The 19,221-nt window shown below is 27.4% G+C and overlaps 4 non-coding genes across 4 annotated transcripts; all 4 read right to left on the bottom strand.

The window, feature by feature from the left end:
• Window positions 1–16,308: 16,308 nt before the first annotated feature.
• Window positions 16,309–16,441, bottom strand: LOC124923174. Its single transcript, XR_007098183.1, has one exon. It is a non-coding gene; the product is annotated as a small nucleolar RNA snoR77 (small nucleolar RNA).
• Window positions 16,442–16,505: 64 nt separating this feature from the next.
• LOC124923153 lies at window positions 16,506–16,605 on the bottom strand. The gene has a single exon (XR_007098164.1). It is a non-coding gene; the product is annotated as a small nucleolar RNA snoR1 (small nucleolar RNA).
• Window positions 16,606–16,667: 62 nt separating this feature from the next.
• On the bottom strand, window positions 16,668–16,750 carry LOC124923106. Its single transcript, XR_007098125.1, has one exon. It is a non-coding gene; the product is annotated as a small nucleolar RNA Z159/U59 (small nucleolar RNA).
• A 121-nt stretch (window positions 16,751–16,871) lies between these two features.
• LOC124923080 lies at window positions 16,872–16,970 on the bottom strand. The gene has a single exon (XR_007098100.1). It is a non-coding gene; the product is annotated as a small nucleolar RNA Z103 (small nucleolar RNA).
• Window positions 16,971–19,221: the final 2,251 nt, after the last annotated feature.

Below are 19,221 nucleotides of genomic sequence, written 5' to 3'. Positions count from 1 at the left end.
AAACTGAAAAACATTATTTCAATCCATATAAATCACTTATTATATTTCAATTGGTATTAATCACTTATTATAAGTGACACTAATTAATGTTGCCAAATAAAAGTTAGTTAGATTAGTTAGGAGTTAGTTACTTAAATTTATAATTAATTGATTTTATTCATTTTTTTTAGGAAAATAGAGGAAAAATTAAAATATTAAAAATCATTAATTTTAATGAGCCAAGATTCATCAATAACAAGTCAAGATCATAAAGAATCCTCAAGAATGTCAATATCCATCAAAAGATCCAAGAAATGCTAAAGAATGTCAAGATCCACTAAGGAGAATACCCAATTTCGAAATTTAAACCATGGTCAATGTTAATGGTAAGTCAAGACATGGATCCAACTGGTGACTTGACCCAAGATCCAACAAAAAAAAATAGCATGTTTTTCCTTTCATATTTCTATTATTATTGTGTTTGCATGGTTCATTTTTTGTGCTGATTTAATTTTCTGCTATTGAAATGTTACATATGTAATAGTATGTTTTGCCTTTTATATTTCCATTATTATTGTGTTTGTATGGTTCATTTTTTGTGCAGATTTAATTTTCTGCTATTGAAATGTAACATATATAATAGTATATTAATAACATGAATATAACTTAAAAGAAACATAAAAAAAATCTAAACCAAAGAACATAAAAATTAAGAACATAGATTAAGTTTTTTAGGTTTTGTTTTTATGTTGAAAATTTTAGGGCTCAATAGGTGTAATAAGGGTTTTGAATAAAGCCCAATTTTTTTCAAAATTAATGATAAATTGAGATCACTTGACCTATGATATTCGAAAAAAGGGCCAATAGTTGTCGTTTGAATTCTTATTAATTTAAAATTGATTTTTTTTTTCTTGCACTCATATGAATTATATTGTAAATAAAGAATTTTCTCAAAAGAAAACTAAACATATAAAAAAAACTCATAATAAGCTAAGAATTGAAAAAAATAATATCTACAATCTCTTTCTTCCTCTATTAATCCGGACATATTTGTAATTATTCTTCATTTATTTACATTATACTTCTTCCTCTATTTCATCAAATGCATTGAGAACGAAGTTGACAGATCTCCAAAATATCAAGCACCCTAAATGTTAATACATCGATCATGCAAAGAGGGAATAAAACAACGATTGGTCATTAATGTTGGAAAAATCCTGACAGAAACACAAAAGAAGAAAACAACCGAAAGAATACACTAACAGAATTTAATAACGAAGTTCGATCATAATGTTGTCTACATCTTCGAGGACTAAGGCTATCAATTAATAAGGAAGAAAAGATACTAGTATTGAGTGCAATAAACCAAAGAGGGGGAGTTTCTTTTATACACTAAGAAACTTCCCCAACTCCCATCATCTTCCGATGTGGGATTTATTCTAATTGTGAATATAGTTTCTTTTATATACTAAGAAACTTCTTTCACTCTCATCATCATCCGATGTGGGTTCTAATTGTGCCAAAAACAATAAATCTCCACCTTGGCACAATATCCAAATACTAATATTCAATATTAAAAATAGTTTTTCAGTGCTTCTAATTGGCGCTCTTCAGTGCCGACTCAAACGCGGAATATGGTTATAAAATCTAAACAAGGTTCAGATTTGGTTTATCCTGTGTCTTTCATCTTCAACTCTTTACCCAATTGAGCCTTCAATTTGTCAATTTCATATTGAATCTTTGATGCTATCAACATATCATCAACGTACAAGAGTAAATAGATATAAGACTCATCTTACAGTTTGCACAAATACACACATGAACTAAATATGCTTCTTGTGTACTTGTGCTCAATCATAAACTTGTCAAGTCGCTTGTACCATTGTCTAGACGATTGCTTCAACCTGCACAATGATCTGTTCAACTTGCAAACCCAATTTTCTTTATTAGCAACTTTGAATCCATCTGGTTGATAAATGTAGATTTCCTCGTTCAAATGACCGTGTATGTCTGCGGTCTTCAGATCTGGTTGAGCTGGCTCCAAATTCATTTGCGCTATCAAGGTCAACAAAATTCTAATAGAAGAGTGTTTAATAACAGGAGAAAATACCTCATTATAATCAACTCCTTCCTTCTGAGTGTAGTCTTTAGCTACAAACTTTTCCTTGTAGCAAACATCAAACTTTTCAGGAAATCCTTCTTTCTTAGTAAATATACATTTACAACCAATAACTTTCTTTCCTTTTCGTAGATGCGTCAATTTGTATGTCTCATTCTTCTGAAGAGATTGTATCTCATCTTCCATAACACCTCTCCTTTTTCCATTTTCAGTACTTCGACTGACATCTGAAAAAGTGGTTGGAACATCATCTACGACTAGAAGTGCATAGGCCGCCATGTCAATAAACCGAGATGGTTTTGAGTAACTCACCTTGGTCTATTCATAATAATTGATTCACATTGTTCTGAAGGTTCTTGGGTCGGAACCTCTTCCTCATTTAACTCTTCGTCTGTTGTCGGAGAGTCACTTATTGTTGGGCTTATCTTTATCTGCTCAAACTCCACCTGTTGCAGATGAAAATCAATTTTGTCTGGTGTTACCTTATTCAACATTGAATAATCGTCAAAAGTAACATCTCTACTGATAATAGTTTTCTTTGCATTCAAACACTAAAGGCGATAATACCCTTTAACTCTCGTAGTAAATCCCATAAAAAGAGTCTTTTTTTCTCATGGATCCAACTTTGATTCAACTAAATGATAATATACAGTGGAACCAAAAATATATAAAAAATCATAATCAGTTGTAGGTTTTCCAGACCATACCTTTAATGGAGTCTTTCCACAAAGTGCAGATGATGGCAGGCGATTTACCAAATGTTGAGCGTATGACACATCTTCTTCCCAAAATTTCTTGTCTAACCCAGCATTAGACAACATACATCGAACTTTCTCTACCAATGTCCTGTTCATACGTTCCGATACTCCATTCTATTGTGGTTTTTTTTTCTGACTGTGAATTGTCGAACTATGCCACACTCTTGGCATAACTTCTGGAATGGATCATTCTTGTATTCTCCACCGTTATTAGTCCAGAGAATTTTGATCTTTCTTTCTGTCTCGTCTTCAACTTGAGTTTTTCATTTAAGAAAAATCTAAAACACTTCACCTTTATTCTTCATAGTAAACACCCATACTCTTCTGGAAAATCATCAATAAAAGTAACAAAAGAATGTCTACCTCCAACAAAAGGAGTCTTGGCAGGTCCCTAGATATTTGAGTGCACATAATCCAAAATACCCTTGGTGTTATGGATAGAAGTGCCAAATTTTACTCGCCTTTGTTTTCCCAGAATACAATGTTCACAAAAATCTAACTTACAAACTTTTGTACCTTTTAACAATCATTTCTTGATAAGAGTTTGCATAGATTTCTCACCAGCATGCCCCAATTGCATATGCCATAGTTTTGTTGCCTCTATTTGTTACTGCTCCCGAAAGTTGATATAACTGTTGTCCCATTAACCTTGATAGTAATACAAATTATTACTTTTCCTGATAGCTTTTAACATCACTAACGCTCTAGATATTACCTTAAGAATTCCATTTTTTAATTTCGAGTGTAGGCCTTTTAACTCCAAGGCCCCTAAAGAAATGATATTCTTTTTCATATTCGGTATGTACCGAACATCTCTGATAATTCTGGTGGATTCGTCATCATTTCTCAGCTTGATTGAACCTATCCCTTTTATTTTACATGTACTAGCATCTTCCATGTAAACAACTTTACAATCTAGCTCCTTAAAGTCAAAGAACCACTTTCGAACTGGTGTTATATGATAAGTGCATGCTGAGTCCAATATCCACGCGTCAGGATGTGATGTTGTGTGTGACATCAATAAAGAGTATTCTGAATCTGCATCAACTTTATTTTCTACAACATTTGCATCTTCAGAATCTTTCTCTTTCTTCTTCAACTTTGGACAGTTAGTCTTCCAATGTCCTTTCTCACGACAGAAAACACATTCATCTTTGGCAACTCTACTTTCATATCTTCCTCATTTCCCTTTTGATTTGCTTTGTTGACGGCCCTTGACCATCAATGCTTCATCTGTTGTACCTATTTAGCTTTTGCTTTTGTCCTGCTTTCTCAATTCATGACTATATAAAGCAGAACTTACAACATTAAAAGAAACATTTTCCTTTCCATAAAGTAACGTTGTTTCTAAGTGTTCAAATTCATCAAGAAAGGACGATAGCAACATCAAAACAAGATCTTCATCCTCAAACTTAACATCAAGGTTTAACATTGTTAGAAATAATGTCTTGAAATAACAGAAAAATATATATACATACGATGTTACAAATAAATAAAATAAAATAAGATATACGAAGAACAATATCACCGTATTTGATGGTTGATTTGAGGTATGTGTTAGACACATTTCCCTTAAAACAGTTCCACCGTCTCCTCATGTGCTAGAGCTTATCACAGATGGCTGTCTCCCAGGGTACAACGAATCTAGTAGTGATTCAGCACCGAAATCACTACACAACGAGCTTGATAAAGTACCTGAACTATCATCGGGTTTCAACGGAAAAATCGAACAAAGAACTCGAAGAACACTCACAAAACAAGAAGAAGGCTTTTGGAATTCTAGAGTGAGAAAGATGAAGGATGAAGTATTTGTAAAATGAATAATGAATGGGTATATATTGCTGAGAATTAAACTTGTAAATAAAACCATCCAAACGTTTATTAGCAATAAATATTGCTCATTCATTTGTTAATTAATCCATAACTAATTAACATCAGCCTATACGTTGATTTGCAGAAATGCAATGTCAGACATTCAATGCTAATGCTAGCTAATTGAAGAGTCCATACGTTAGCCAATAGAACAATTAAAGCTAAATGTTTATCCTAACATTATGCTTTAATTTTCTAATTAGGCATTAAATATTAATTAAACAATTAATATTTAATTATAATTTGGATTAAATTCACCGTTAATTCACGTTTGAATTTGTGTGAATTTTATTTATTTACAATCTTATTTCCATTCATTAATGGAATTAGCTTAATTCCAACAAACATATCTGCTACTAATTCATTAAACTTAGTAATATGATCATTCATAGTAGTACATAATTGGTAATCAAACTACAACTACCGCTTATTCATAAGAAGCTTATTCTGACTACTCTTCTTCTGAAATTTGTCCTCCAATGCTTGCCATATTTTCTGTGCAGAAGTTTCGTTCTTCACAGCATATTTCTGCTCTTTAGACAGGCACGATTGAATTGTTCCGCACGCCAACCGATTCATGATACTCCATTCTTTTTCTTCTATACTATCTGTATTTTTCAACCTCAATAATAACATTTAGACTATGCTGAAAAAGATAATCTAGAACCTCACCTTGCCACATGCCGAAATGCCTAGTTCCATCAAAGATTTCCACAACAAACTTCAAATTCGACATCGGTGTCCTCGTCCAGTATGACGAAGGAGTTGACTCCCCTTTTGAAGACTACACCATGTCAAGGACGAATCTTCGGCTCTGATACCACTTGTTGGGAAAAACCCTGACAGAAACAACTGAAAGAAGAAAACAGCCGAAAGAATAGACTAACAGAATTTGATAACGGAGTTCGACCAAAATGTTGCATACGTCTCTGAGAACTAAGGATATCAATTAATAAAGAAGAAGAGATACTAATATTGTTAGATAGTTAAACTGTTTTTTTTAATTTGTTATAACAATTAGTAATTAGTTAAAAGTGGTTATGACCATTATTATGTTAATTACTACTAATATAAAAGCTGAGGTATAATTTGTACCTATATTTTGTTGAGAGACTTATTTAGAGTAGGTGGAAGTTTTTTTACATGTAATGGATTTGTGACACTATTTATACATAATAAAATATCACAAATTCCCATTCTTGTGTTCATTGCTTTCTCTTTAATTTTCTTCATAACAATTTTTAATTATCTCATTAACACCATTTCTTGACCTTGATTTTTGTTAAGTTCTACAACGTCGATAAGTTTTATAAGTTATAAAAGTCTTATAGGATATTATGGCCTACATGTAGTTATTGTCAAAGTTCCTTATGATGAGGGAGGAGGTGATATTGATGATAGTGCAGAAGTAAATGATGTGTTTAAATTGCGAGTTAATCTTATATAGCAAATTTGATGGTGAAGAATGGATGGTTGGATCAGAACCAGAGGAAGGACGTTTATGCGGTGTTTGCGGGAGTTGCGACAACAGAGATCATGGATATATTTAAAAAATAACCATAACATCAAAGATAAATTAAGTATTCTTTAGCAATGTTTGGTTACGGGTATAAGGAAATATAACACTATTGATATAGAATAAGTTATACCAATAGTATTTTTATATGTTGTTGGTTAGAATTTTTATATTGGTATAAACTTATACCTCTATCTAATTTATACCCTTAGGTATAATATTTTTCATATATCATTTAATATTTAATTTTTAATTTATCATTATACAATTTTTTAATATTGTATATAACTTAATATTATATAATATATTAAATATATTATATTTAATTTCTTATATTATTATTATACATAATTATTTTTAATATATATATTTTCAAATAGTTCAGTATTTTAATTAAAGAATGTATATTTATTTTTATAACGATAACTATATTAATTATTATTTTATATATTTACTTATTACAAAATAATATTTTTTATTTTATATATTAATTTTATTTTAAGTTTATTTTATTTCAATTTTTAATAATATTTAAATTAAAAAAATACAATTTACAATTTATATTATAATTGATTTTTTATAATTTAATTAAAATTATATTAATTATTAAATAATAACAATTCAATAATTTATAATAATAAACAATATTATTTCTAATATAAATAAATAAATAAAAAACAATAATAATAATTTCAAATTCATATTGATACAACTTATACTACATTCTTATACTATATATATCAAACATAAAATTATAAACCACATATAACTTATACCATTTTTTATAATTCATATCAAACATCAATAACATATACAACTTATACTACCCTATACAATTTATTCATGGTTATAATTTATACATCTAAACAACATATACCCTATATAATTTGTATCACATATGAAACACTACATTTCCATATTAAAATTAATCCAAAAATAAAAATAAGAATAGAAGAAAAAATATTTTTTAATTGTAATATTAAATAGACAATTTATTGGTTTTTTTATTGATAATGAATTGAATATAAATATATATATATATTTATTTTATTTTGAAAAAAAGTTAAAAAGATTTAAAATTAATTAGATCATAATAAAATACAAGGTTTTGAAAACCGTTTCGGTCATCAACCCCGGTTTTTGTGATGTACTTCGGTCCGACCGGTTCAACCGGTTAAACCACTAGTTGAATCGGATTTTTTTTTAATTTTTTTTAAAATAAATTTAAATATATTAATACATAAATTATATATATAAATTAGTTAGACATATAAAAATAATCAAATAAATACTAATTGAGCTTAATAATTGTCAACTTAATACTTAAATTAAAAACACGTTTACCTACATCCAACAATCAGTCAACAATACCTAAATTAAAACCAGTTTACCCACATCCAACAATCAGTCAACAAATTCAATACCAATAATTAAATTGAAGCAATCAACAGTCAGCAAATCCATTAAACAATAATCAAATTAATAAACCCACACATCACATTGAAGAACCCTAATTACAATACCTAAATTAAAAAACCCTAATTGAAGAATGAATCATAATTGCATATTCATTGTTTGCTGCTCATTCTCTTCTAAACCCTAATTAAACAATGAATCCTAATTGCATATTCATTGTTTGCTGCTCATCAATGATAAACCAACATATTATCGGAAATACTACAAGAATTCATACTTACTGAAGATCTGAAGAACAGCCGAAAATTTGACAAACAAATGTAGATCTGAAGAACAGCCTAAGATCTAAAGTAGATAATCGTCTTTCTCCTTCGTCTTCAACCTTTCTCCTTCGTCTTCAACCTTTCTCCTTCGTCGTTTCTTTCTTTCTCTCTGTTTTTGTTTAGTGTTTACTGTGATATGTTAAAGCAAAAGCAAAAACAAAAGCAAAAAGTAATAATAAATATAGGCTCACAGTCACAGGCTCACAACTCAGGTAGTAAAGTACTGAATACAGACAAAAAAAAATAATTAAATATTATTATAATAATATTATAATAATAATTATATAAAATTTATATAATTTACCTTTCCAATCGGAAAAAACCGATTTGTTTTTCAGGTTAAGTCGGCCGGTCGGACCGGATTTTGACCGGTTCGAAAGGTGACCGTTTTGAAGGTAAAACCCGGACCGCTCACCAAACCGTTTCGAGGTCGGACCGGTTGGACCGCCGATCGGACCGCGTATTTTAAAACCTTGATAAAATATCAATAACAATGACAAAAAAATCACTATTCCAATTAAAAAAATGAGACTTTAATTTTAAATAAAAAAAGAAAATAACAAAAATAATCAGAAAATACCAACTAAATTTTAACATTCATGAAAATCTATCCATCAATCTCACGACAATATGAATCTAAGATACATGAAAATAGAAAAAGTCACCAATCCGTCTAAAAAAACATAAAATGCTTACCGATTAAAAAAGATTAAGGGGTGAAATTTGAACAATGACCACCCCTAGACGAGGCAATCAGGTTGATGATGAAATAGTGAAATAGAATTTCATAATGTAATATCTAAAAACATATGCCCAACTTAAGGAGGCAATGATGTTGGAAGATAAGACGAAGAAAACTGTTCAATCAGCGGCTTGAAAGTAGAAGAAAAACACCATTTTTTGGTTTTCCACCACCGTCCTTTTGTAGGGTGATGTTTCTTGACCATGCAAGATCTTCTGGAAACTCTGGGATAGGCAATATGTGATTTTGTGCAAGAAGAACATTCATATTTCTCTTCTTATCAGATTTCACCATATTGCAATAGAGAAACTTGTTTTGTAACAATACTTGAAATGCATCTTTTAGCCTAAACTTTAGTATAAAGGAAGAAAAACATACATTGGCATTTGGATAATTGATAGATAACAAATTTCTAAAAAAGACATAGAAAGATAGCACAAGAGACACTTGGGGTCATACATCTAATACATTAATACATGTATGAACAGACTAACACATCTCTATCTACTTTTTATTATCGCGAAAGGGAGTTGCTAAATTTCAATTCAATTTCTTAAAATAATCAATCTTGAGGAGTATCATTATTTAAAATAAACAGACTAAGCACAGAAAGTTGCTAAATTTGTTCATAGAAGATGATAGATTCGTAATTTTGTGACATAATTTTATTTCACCTAACACTAAACAAAAGGACAATGGTATTGTCTAAAAAATTAATAACAAACATGGACCTGAACTATTTTACAAAAGATTATAATGTTGGAATAGTGGTAGTTTAGGCAATGTGTTGCCATTGTTACAAACTGCATCCTTAAAAAGAAATTGAGTTAAACTTTTCCATCCTTTAGCACATATCCAGGGTATGCTTGGTACGTAATTTTTATACTCAGGAATGGAAAAGGGAATAAAATGAAGTGTTTGGTTGATGAGTTTCATTCCAAAATTTTGATTTGATTCCCGGATACTCAGGAATCATCCATTCCTATCTGAATTGGGAGAAATGAATCACATTCCCTTGTAATTCATTTTCTCTTTTATAATTAAAATAATAATAATTTTTTAATTTATTTATTAAAATAAATTATTTTAATTATTTTAATAATATTGAGAAGTTATTTAAAATAAAATATAATGAATAAAATAAACTAAAATTTTTATAATAATTATAATAACAAATAATTATTTTTATATAATTAATTTATATTTTATATATTAATAATAAAATTATAATAAATTATAAAAATTATAAAAATTTAAAAATAAAATAATAATTTTATTTAAAATAAATATTTAAAAAATATTAGAAAAGTTAAATATAAAATATTTTAATAAAAAATGTTTTTAAAAATATTATGCAATGTTATAGTATATAAATAATTTTTATTTATAAATAAAAAATAGAATCATTCAACTATTTTTTTTATATGTTCTTAATATATATATATATAATTAATATAATAAAATATTAGATATTTATATTTTATTAAATTAAGATACATTTCAATATTTTATATATTTTAAACAATTATAATATAAAAATAATAGTATTTTGTATTTTTAATTAAATAAAATATAATAATAAAAAATTAAAAATATTAATTCAATTACAAAATAATATTAATAATTTCTCTCTAATAAATTTAAACATTATTAATAGAAATAGAATAAAAATATCCAAACCCTAATCTAAACATTATCAATAGAATGGAAATTTCTAAATGATATTAATGAGATTGAAAATGATTAATATTTATAAACAAATATTATACTTCTATCAATCATACACATTCTCATTCCACACATTTATAAATCTCATTCCTATTCCGATACATGAAAATAGAAAAAGTCACCCATTCGTCTAAAAAAACATAAAACTCTTATCGATTAAAAAAGATTAAGGAGTGAAATTTGAAAAATGACCACCCTTAAACGAGGCAATCAATCAGGTTGATGATGAAATAGAATTTCATAATGTAATATCTAAAAGCATATTCCCAACTGAAGGAGACCATGACGTTGGAGGATAAGATGAAGACAACTGTTCAATCCTCGGCATAAGAACATTCATATTTCTCTTCTTATCAGATTTCACCATATTACAATGGAGAAACCTAGAAACCTGTTTTGTAACTATACTTGAAATGCATCTTTTAGCCTAAACTTTGTATTTTGCAAGAGTCTAAAGGAAGACAGACAGACATTGGCATTTGGATAATTGATAGATAACAAATTTCCGAAAAAGACTAACACTAAGGGTCATACATCTAATACATGTATGAACAGACTAACACATCTCTATCTACTTTTTATTATCGCGAAAGGGGTTATTAAATTTCCGTTCAATTTCTTAAAATAATCAATCTTGAGGAGTATAATTATTTAAAATAAACAGACTAAGCTTAGAAAGTTGCTAAATTTGCTCATAGAAGATGATAGATTCGTAATTTTTTGACACGATTTTATTTCACCTAACACTAAACAAAAGGACAATGATATTGTCTAAAAATTTAATAACAAACATGGACCTGAACTATTTTCCAAAAGATTATAATGTTGGAATAGTGGTAGTTTAGGCATTGTGTTGCCTATTCTACAAACTGCATCCTTAAAATGAAATTGGGTTAAACTTTTCCATCTTTTAATACATATTTAATATACAGATAAATCTTGTTTTATTCTGACAAAATTTTCATTTGTCACTAAGTGACAAAAAAGTATGATATAATTATCTTATAGAAACAAGAACAGATATATGAGAAAATTAATAAAAATATAACTTAATCAATATCTGAATTCTTAACTAATTAAAAAAAGTAATTGAAATAATGACTTAACAACTTGTTTGCACAATTATTGTCACTTTTAAGATAAAAACTAACTTACGGCACAAATTTCCAATCTAAGATAGCACAAACTAAACAAGAAGGTTAATAGTAACAGAAGAAAGGAGGGTTGAGTTCATTGCATTAGGAAGAAATAAGAAACGACTAACCATCAGCTACTAACTATTAATCTAATCTTACTGCTAGTATGAGATATTGGTTATCTAACTACTTCTAACACTATTATACTACTAATACAATCTTCGATGAGACTGAACTCCAGTGTATGTATTTTGTTTACTTTTCCAGGTAATTACAGAACACTACGTAGCTATTAAGTTATCTAAGATAAAAAAGTTGAAAAAGTCACCATCAATCTAAAAAACATAGAATATTTTTCAATTAAACAAGATTAAAGGGGTGAAATTTGAAATATGACACTGGACGAGGATATCAAGAAGTCAATTCTTGTTGATAATGAAATAGAAATTCATAATGCAATATCTAAAAGCATATCCTCGGTGGAAGGGGGCTATGATGTTGGTCAGCTTGGAGGTAGAAGAAATACACCATTTTTTTGGCTTCCCACCACTGCCCTTTTGTAGGGTGATATTTCTTGACCATGAAAAACCTTCTTAAACTCTCGAAATGACAATATGTGATTTGTGCAAAAAAAGCAATCATATTCCTCTTCTTATCAGATTTCACCATACTGCAAGTATTAGAAAACTAACCGGATGGTATAATCTCTATGGAGAAACCCTGTTTTATAATCATACTTGAAATGCATCTTTTAGCCTAAACATTTGTATTTTGCAAGAGTCTAAGGGTGGACAGACAGACATTGTCATTTGGATTATTGATAGATAACAAGTCGTCTGAAAAAGACATAGAAAGTTAGCACAAGTGACACTTTGGGGTCATACATCTAATATATGTATGAACAGATTAACCTTCTATCTCTACTATTTTAGTTCACTTTCTTAAAATAATTCATTTTGAGGGAGTGTAATTATTTATAATAAACAGACTAAGCTCAGTGTTCATAAAGTCTATCTTGTATTCCAATCTAAGACAGCCCAAACAAAACAAGAAGGTTAATAGTAACAGAAGAAAGGAGGGGTTGAGCTAATTCCATTAGGAAGAAATCAGAATCGACTAGCCATCGGCTACTAACTATTAATCTAATCATACTGCTGGTATTACATATTGGTTATCTAACTACTTCTAACACTACTATCGCTCCAACTACTAATACAATCTTCCATAAGGATGAACTCCAATGTATGTGTATTGTTTACTTCATGTACTTTTCCCAGGTAATTACAGAGCACAACTAGACCCAACAATGATCACATAAATCACAACTAGACCCAACAATGATCACATAAATCACAACTAGACCCAACAATGATCACATAAATCAATACAATTAATTGACAAATCATATCATGAATGTGAGGAATGAAAATTCCATGCAAGGTGATCTTTTCATGTCAATTTTCAACTGATCCTACTTAACTTTAGTGACATCATACTTTAAACATAATTATACAAAGTGTAATGAACTGAATAATACTTAAGTTCTGATCAGAATAAAAACTTTATAAATATCTATAAAATAATTAAACTGAAAGATTTCAAAATTACAAACTCCCGCTGAAGTTAGAGATCGTTGATCTCTATAACACTCATACGAGCAATATCCTCATGAAAGACATTAAATGATAAACTTATTTCCATGAGGTTCATAACCATAGAGTTTGTACATATATATTTTATAGAAATCTATCCACTTTGTATCATTTCTTTCATAAAATAAACTTGATGTCAAAATCACTTAATTTGATGCCTAGTAACATGTTAGAAATTTCTCTGCAATAGTGGATGACGCCATAAGTGTTTGTTTGACACTTCTTCAAGAAACGACAAAACCAGCTAGCAAAAAATATTATCCGAAGTAGATTTCATACTATTTTGGCATCTCGTAATATCGGAGTCAGAATACTCAATGATCTCAAGACTTTCCGACTTCTTATATGTGAGCATTTAATTCTTAATTCTTTTCAAATATTTCATAACAATTGGGCTACTTAATGTCAAGCAAAGTTTGTGACAAACAAAATGTAACCCATATATAAAACCATAAATAAACATTTATTCCCACTGAACTTGTGATACACAAATAATCAATTAAATTCACCTCAAAACTAAAAGAGAGAATTGTTATTTTGTGAAACTTATGGTATCACTAACGAGAAGCTTCTTTAAGTCTTTAATTTGCAAACCATATTAATTTAGTTTCTCAACACAAAGTTTTCTCATTGCATTAAATTGTTTTTCAATGTCTCTATTGAAAAACCCCCCTTAACATCTATTATGGTGAAGCTCCATATCAAAATATGCAACGAGTACTATAAATTGTCCTTAAAGAGTAATTCAATTAAACTGGATTGTCATAAAGACACTTGATTTTGAGGTTTTTGAGTTTGTACTTAATGAATTTGATCAATATTGTCTTGTTACTCTTGATTTTTGAACATTATCATTAATATCAATAAAATCCTTATCAATGTCAAAAACACTTGAGATTAAATCAAATCTTCCATAATAGAAATTATTGATCTAAATCATTTTTAAAGACACGATCATTTCTCCCCTCAAACTCAATATCCTTAAAAAATATTGCAGTCTCGTCTAAAAAAAATTATTTTTATCTTGACATAATAAAAAATTATAGCCCTTGATCACTTAGAATATTTAATAAAATAGTTGTTCACATTTATAAACTTAAATAACAATTAAATTCAAATAATGATTTATCTCATCTCAAAATACTTAATGCAACATTAATATCAAGTCCTTGGACAGTAATATTAATTGCTAATAGTATTTTGGTGTAATGATCTAACATTAATAATAAGACATGTGAAATAATCAATCTATCTTTGGATGGATTAATTATTCACATGAATAAGACTTTATAATTATTACATATTTATCATCACAAGTATTAATGTAATTATGTCAATTAATTATCATCTTTGTGCCAAATAATATAATCACATGAATTACACAATACTACCATTAAAAATTGTCTTGAATTAATTTTAACAAACATTGTCACTTTGGTGATTATTTGTATAAATCAATACAATCCAAATAATGAACAATAATATCATTATTTTAAATTTAAATGTCATATTATTGTATATAACCCAAATCAATAATACATAATTTTCCAAGAAACATGTAATTTAAAAAATAAAATTATAACGTAGGCAAAATCTAACTTGATTTTGAAATTTGTAATATATCATATTAATCCAATTAAATAATAAATCTTTAAGATTTATTTGATTAAATTTCAAATATTTTTATGGCGAAATCCAATTATTAATTTATTAATAATCATTAACCTTAATCTTTTAATCCTAAAATAAAGAATATAATTAAAATTTTATTATATATATATATATATATATATATATATAACCTTAAACATTATTCCTTAATTCTCTTCTTATTTATAATATATATTATATATTATTTAATCCCTTAACAACAAATATAACAGTCAATTTAAAACGGTCAATTTAAACATATTTAAAACAGTTAATTTAAAACAGATTTAAAACAGTCAATTTAAAACAGAGAATTTCTCCCTTTAACGATAAAATCTAAACTTTAAAACAGAAAATTCCTCTTTTCACTAAAAAATCTAAACGAGAATCTAATTATCTATAAATCTAAATCTAGTAAACATTATTAAATAATATCATAAATTTTTATATTCTTAAATCAGTTATTCCATATTATTGGAAAAATCGATATATCCATATATTCCGAAATCAATATCCATATACTCCGAAATTAGAGAGAAAATTTAAATATTTATTTTAGGGATTTTATCATCTTAATTAACGTAAAATTCAAATATCCGATTAAAACTTTCAAATATATATATATATTCCTAATAACATGCTTTTATTTTTATTATGAATTGCATGCATATAAATTTCATGCATATATATAGATAGATATAATTTTTTCACATATAATTTTCTCACATAATTGATATAATTTTCTCACATAATTAAAATATAATTTTCTCACATAATTGATATAATTTTCTCACATAATTAAATTAGGATGGCTATGATACGAATTGTTAGAATTATATCATAATTTAATGTGTCAGAAATTAAAATCTGCGGAGGAAGCGTATCTTAATTAATCGCATGAATCTTCTCTTTCCTTATAATAGAAAAAACTCTTTAATGTCTCTCTGTCTTTAGACTTTCTTTATGTGGAATGGTTCTTCCATTTGATGAGTAAGTCAATAGTTTTCACTCTTTGTTGATGGGGACGCAAAGGAGAATTGATGTTACATAAAAATGGGGACCATTACCGTTACATATAACCAACAACAAGTTAGTTATTATGGTTTGGCAATTTCTAATTTATCCCCTTCAAAAAATTAAAAATGTCACTTAGTTATCCTCACTTTATATTCATGATAAATACAATCATAATCCATAAACTTAATTTCACATTAGATCACATTATTTTGGCTTATATTAAATATGACATATGCATAATTATTTATTATACAAGTGACCCTAAAAATTTCTAACATTTTGTCCTCAAACATTTGTACTTTGCACAAGTTTGAGTGCAAACATACCTGTGCATTTAAATAATAGATACATAACATACCTTTTTCTGAAGAAAGGGGATGAGAGGGTCATACATCTAATATATGTACTTCATCTTACTAGACCAACTTCATAAATGAGAACATCTCAGCAGGTCTGAAGAGTTAAAAGATTCAATTTATGAACAGATTAACACCTCCCTCTCTACTTTTTATTAGGATGAAAGGGGGTTGCCTGAATTTCCGTTCAATTTCTTAAAATAATCAATCTTGACCTGAGGAGAGCAACTATTTAGAATAAAGCTCAGAAAAGTTGCTAAATTTGCTCAAAGAAGAGACTTTAATATTAGAGTCAATTCTCATACAAGAGGTGTTAGAAATAAGCATCAATCATCTTTGCCATAAAACCATCTTTATTGTAATGTCTAATTAAACAAGAGCACAAATATGAACTTCCCTTACATACTCTTCAGTTCAGGTCTCCATGATTATCAGCATGGTTTGTCTCAGGAGAACGAATGTTTTTAAATTAACATCATCAGAGATCCAAGAAGATGTTTAAAGAGAAAAGTAAACAAAAAAATAAAAATGAAAACAATTCAAATCAGTTAGATTGACAAATTGAAAACTAAGCATGGTTCTTTCTAGAATATTCTAATGGACAGAGATGGATCAGAAGATTTCTGGCTTGGATTTCTAAAATAAATGAGAACGGTGCTCGATAATTTCAGCTTCGATCATTTGGGGAAAGCATCATCACATCCATCAAAGAAATCGGAACAGTTTAATAATCTTTAGGCTAATCAAGCTGATCAAAATAAAGAAACGTTACAAAATATTAATAATCATCAAATAAATAGAAGATCGATGTATAATAAAAATCGAAGAGCATGTCATATATACTGTGTGAGTGGAGAACTAACCTATTTTGAAAAAGAGCTAATGACTCTTAAATTATTGGGCCTCTATTTAAGGGGAATATATTGGCCTTTTATTTATTGAAAATATAATAGGCCTTTACTTGAGCTTTTCTCATCCTTCAACAACGACTATATAAACTTCCATAATAAAGATTGATTGCATTTATTTTCTGGTTTCAATTTTTACTTGGAGAAGTTTTTTAAGAATGATATTTGGGTACTTTTTCGAAATAAAAATATAATTATATATAAATCAATGATATTTTTATTTATAATTTTTTTTTATAATTATCTTTTATAATAATATGAAATTTCAATATATTATTATATACCAACATCATTTTATAAAATTTATGTCATCTTAATTATATGTTATATAAACAATTTTATCAATTATCTGTATTTAAGCATAACTAAATCCTAAAAGTGATCACATAAATCAATATAATTAATTGACAAATAATTTCACGATTATGACGAATAAAAATTTCATGCACCATAATATTTACCGTGTCATTTTTCATAAGTTCTACTTAACTATACTTTGTACATAATGGGACTTTACTTTAGTTTTCTCATACTTCTAACAATAGACTAGATCAACTTCCATAATAAGGATTGATTGCAATTATATTTTCATTTTCATAAGTCCTACTTAACTATACTTTGTACATAATGGGACTTACTTTAGTTTTCTCATACTTCTAACAATAAACTAGATCAACTTCCATAATAAGGATTGATTGCAATTATATTTTCGTTCATTCTAATTGTTATATATTTAAACAATAATGAGTATATTTGATAAAAATATATTTTTTAAATAATTATTAAATTATAAATATATTAAACTTAATATAATTATTATAATTTATTGACAAAAATGTATATAAAAAATGATATATCACATTTTAAAAATTATCTCCTATAAATTTCTATTCCACAAAATACATCATTTTCTATACTTTCTTGTCATTATTTTTTTTGTCAAATTATATATAAAAACACGAAAAAATAATTTAAATAACTCTGTATTTTTTTTTTCAAATGTTACTCTCTTTATAAAATATTTATCTTGTCAATTTGTCGTACTAGACCCAAAAATATTATAAATATATATATTTATTTGATTATTCTTTGACTCAAAAATTATTTTTTTTAATAAGAAAATATAAAAAAAACCAAGCGTACTCACGTGAGTAAAGAAATAACTCTAAAAACACTAACACATTTCCCTAGGCAAACTAAGAATATATTCTAATAATCCTTATTAACTGTCCTATGATATATGACAAAAACAATTTATATAATATAGTATGATATATACACAAACATGTTACAGACTTTCAAATGTATCTACTTTCAAATGTAATCTAGATACATGTTTTTTTATCCCAAATTATTGTTTTTTTTTTCAATATTTTATTATAATTTCAAATATTCAATAAATGTGCTAGATAGGTTAGAATATCAATAATATTACTAATATATTTAATTTTTAAAATAAAATCACAAAATATTATGCAACTTTGGTACATTTGCTTTATAAATTTCAATTTTAGTTTTGTCTTATTTATGTCATAGCACATGATCTTGAAGCAATGTTCAACCTAAATAAAAATTAATAAGTAACATTGATGATGATGAGATCCCTACATTATCAACATAGATTCACAATTTATTTTTTAATAAAGTAAAAGTCATTATTGTCAATTTAATACATTAGAATGAACAACTTTTACACAAAATTCAACAACTTTATCAACAAGTTGCCTTGATCAAGAGATTCCAAATTCTCGTGGCAAAGAAATAATATAATTTAATAAAGTTGTTAAAACAAATAAGTGTACCATTATAAATTAATAAACAAGTTTTTTCTACTCCCCAATTAAAATAATTAATTGAACTCTAGTTTAGAGAAGTTACTTACTTGAATTTTATTCATTTTTTCCATGGGAATAAGATTTGAGGATTTGTTTGTAATAATAATTAATAATTGGATGACGATTGAAAGGGATGCCTGAAGCAACCATAAAAGTAACCACTTAGAGAAATCAACCAAGTTTGTCATCTTTGTAAGTACCATTATAAATTAAT

The sequence above is a fragment of the Impatiens glandulifera genome, chromosome 1 (assembly GCF_907164915.1).
Source record: "Impatiens glandulifera chromosome 1, dImpGla2.1, whole genome shotgun sequence".
NCBI classification, from domain to species: domain Eukaryota; kingdom Viridiplantae; phylum Streptophyta; class Magnoliopsida; order Ericales; family Balsaminaceae; genus Impatiens; species Impatiens glandulifera.
The sequence above is the reverse complement of the archived record's forward strand: the minus strand, read 5'-3'. Positions and strand labels throughout refer to the sequence as shown.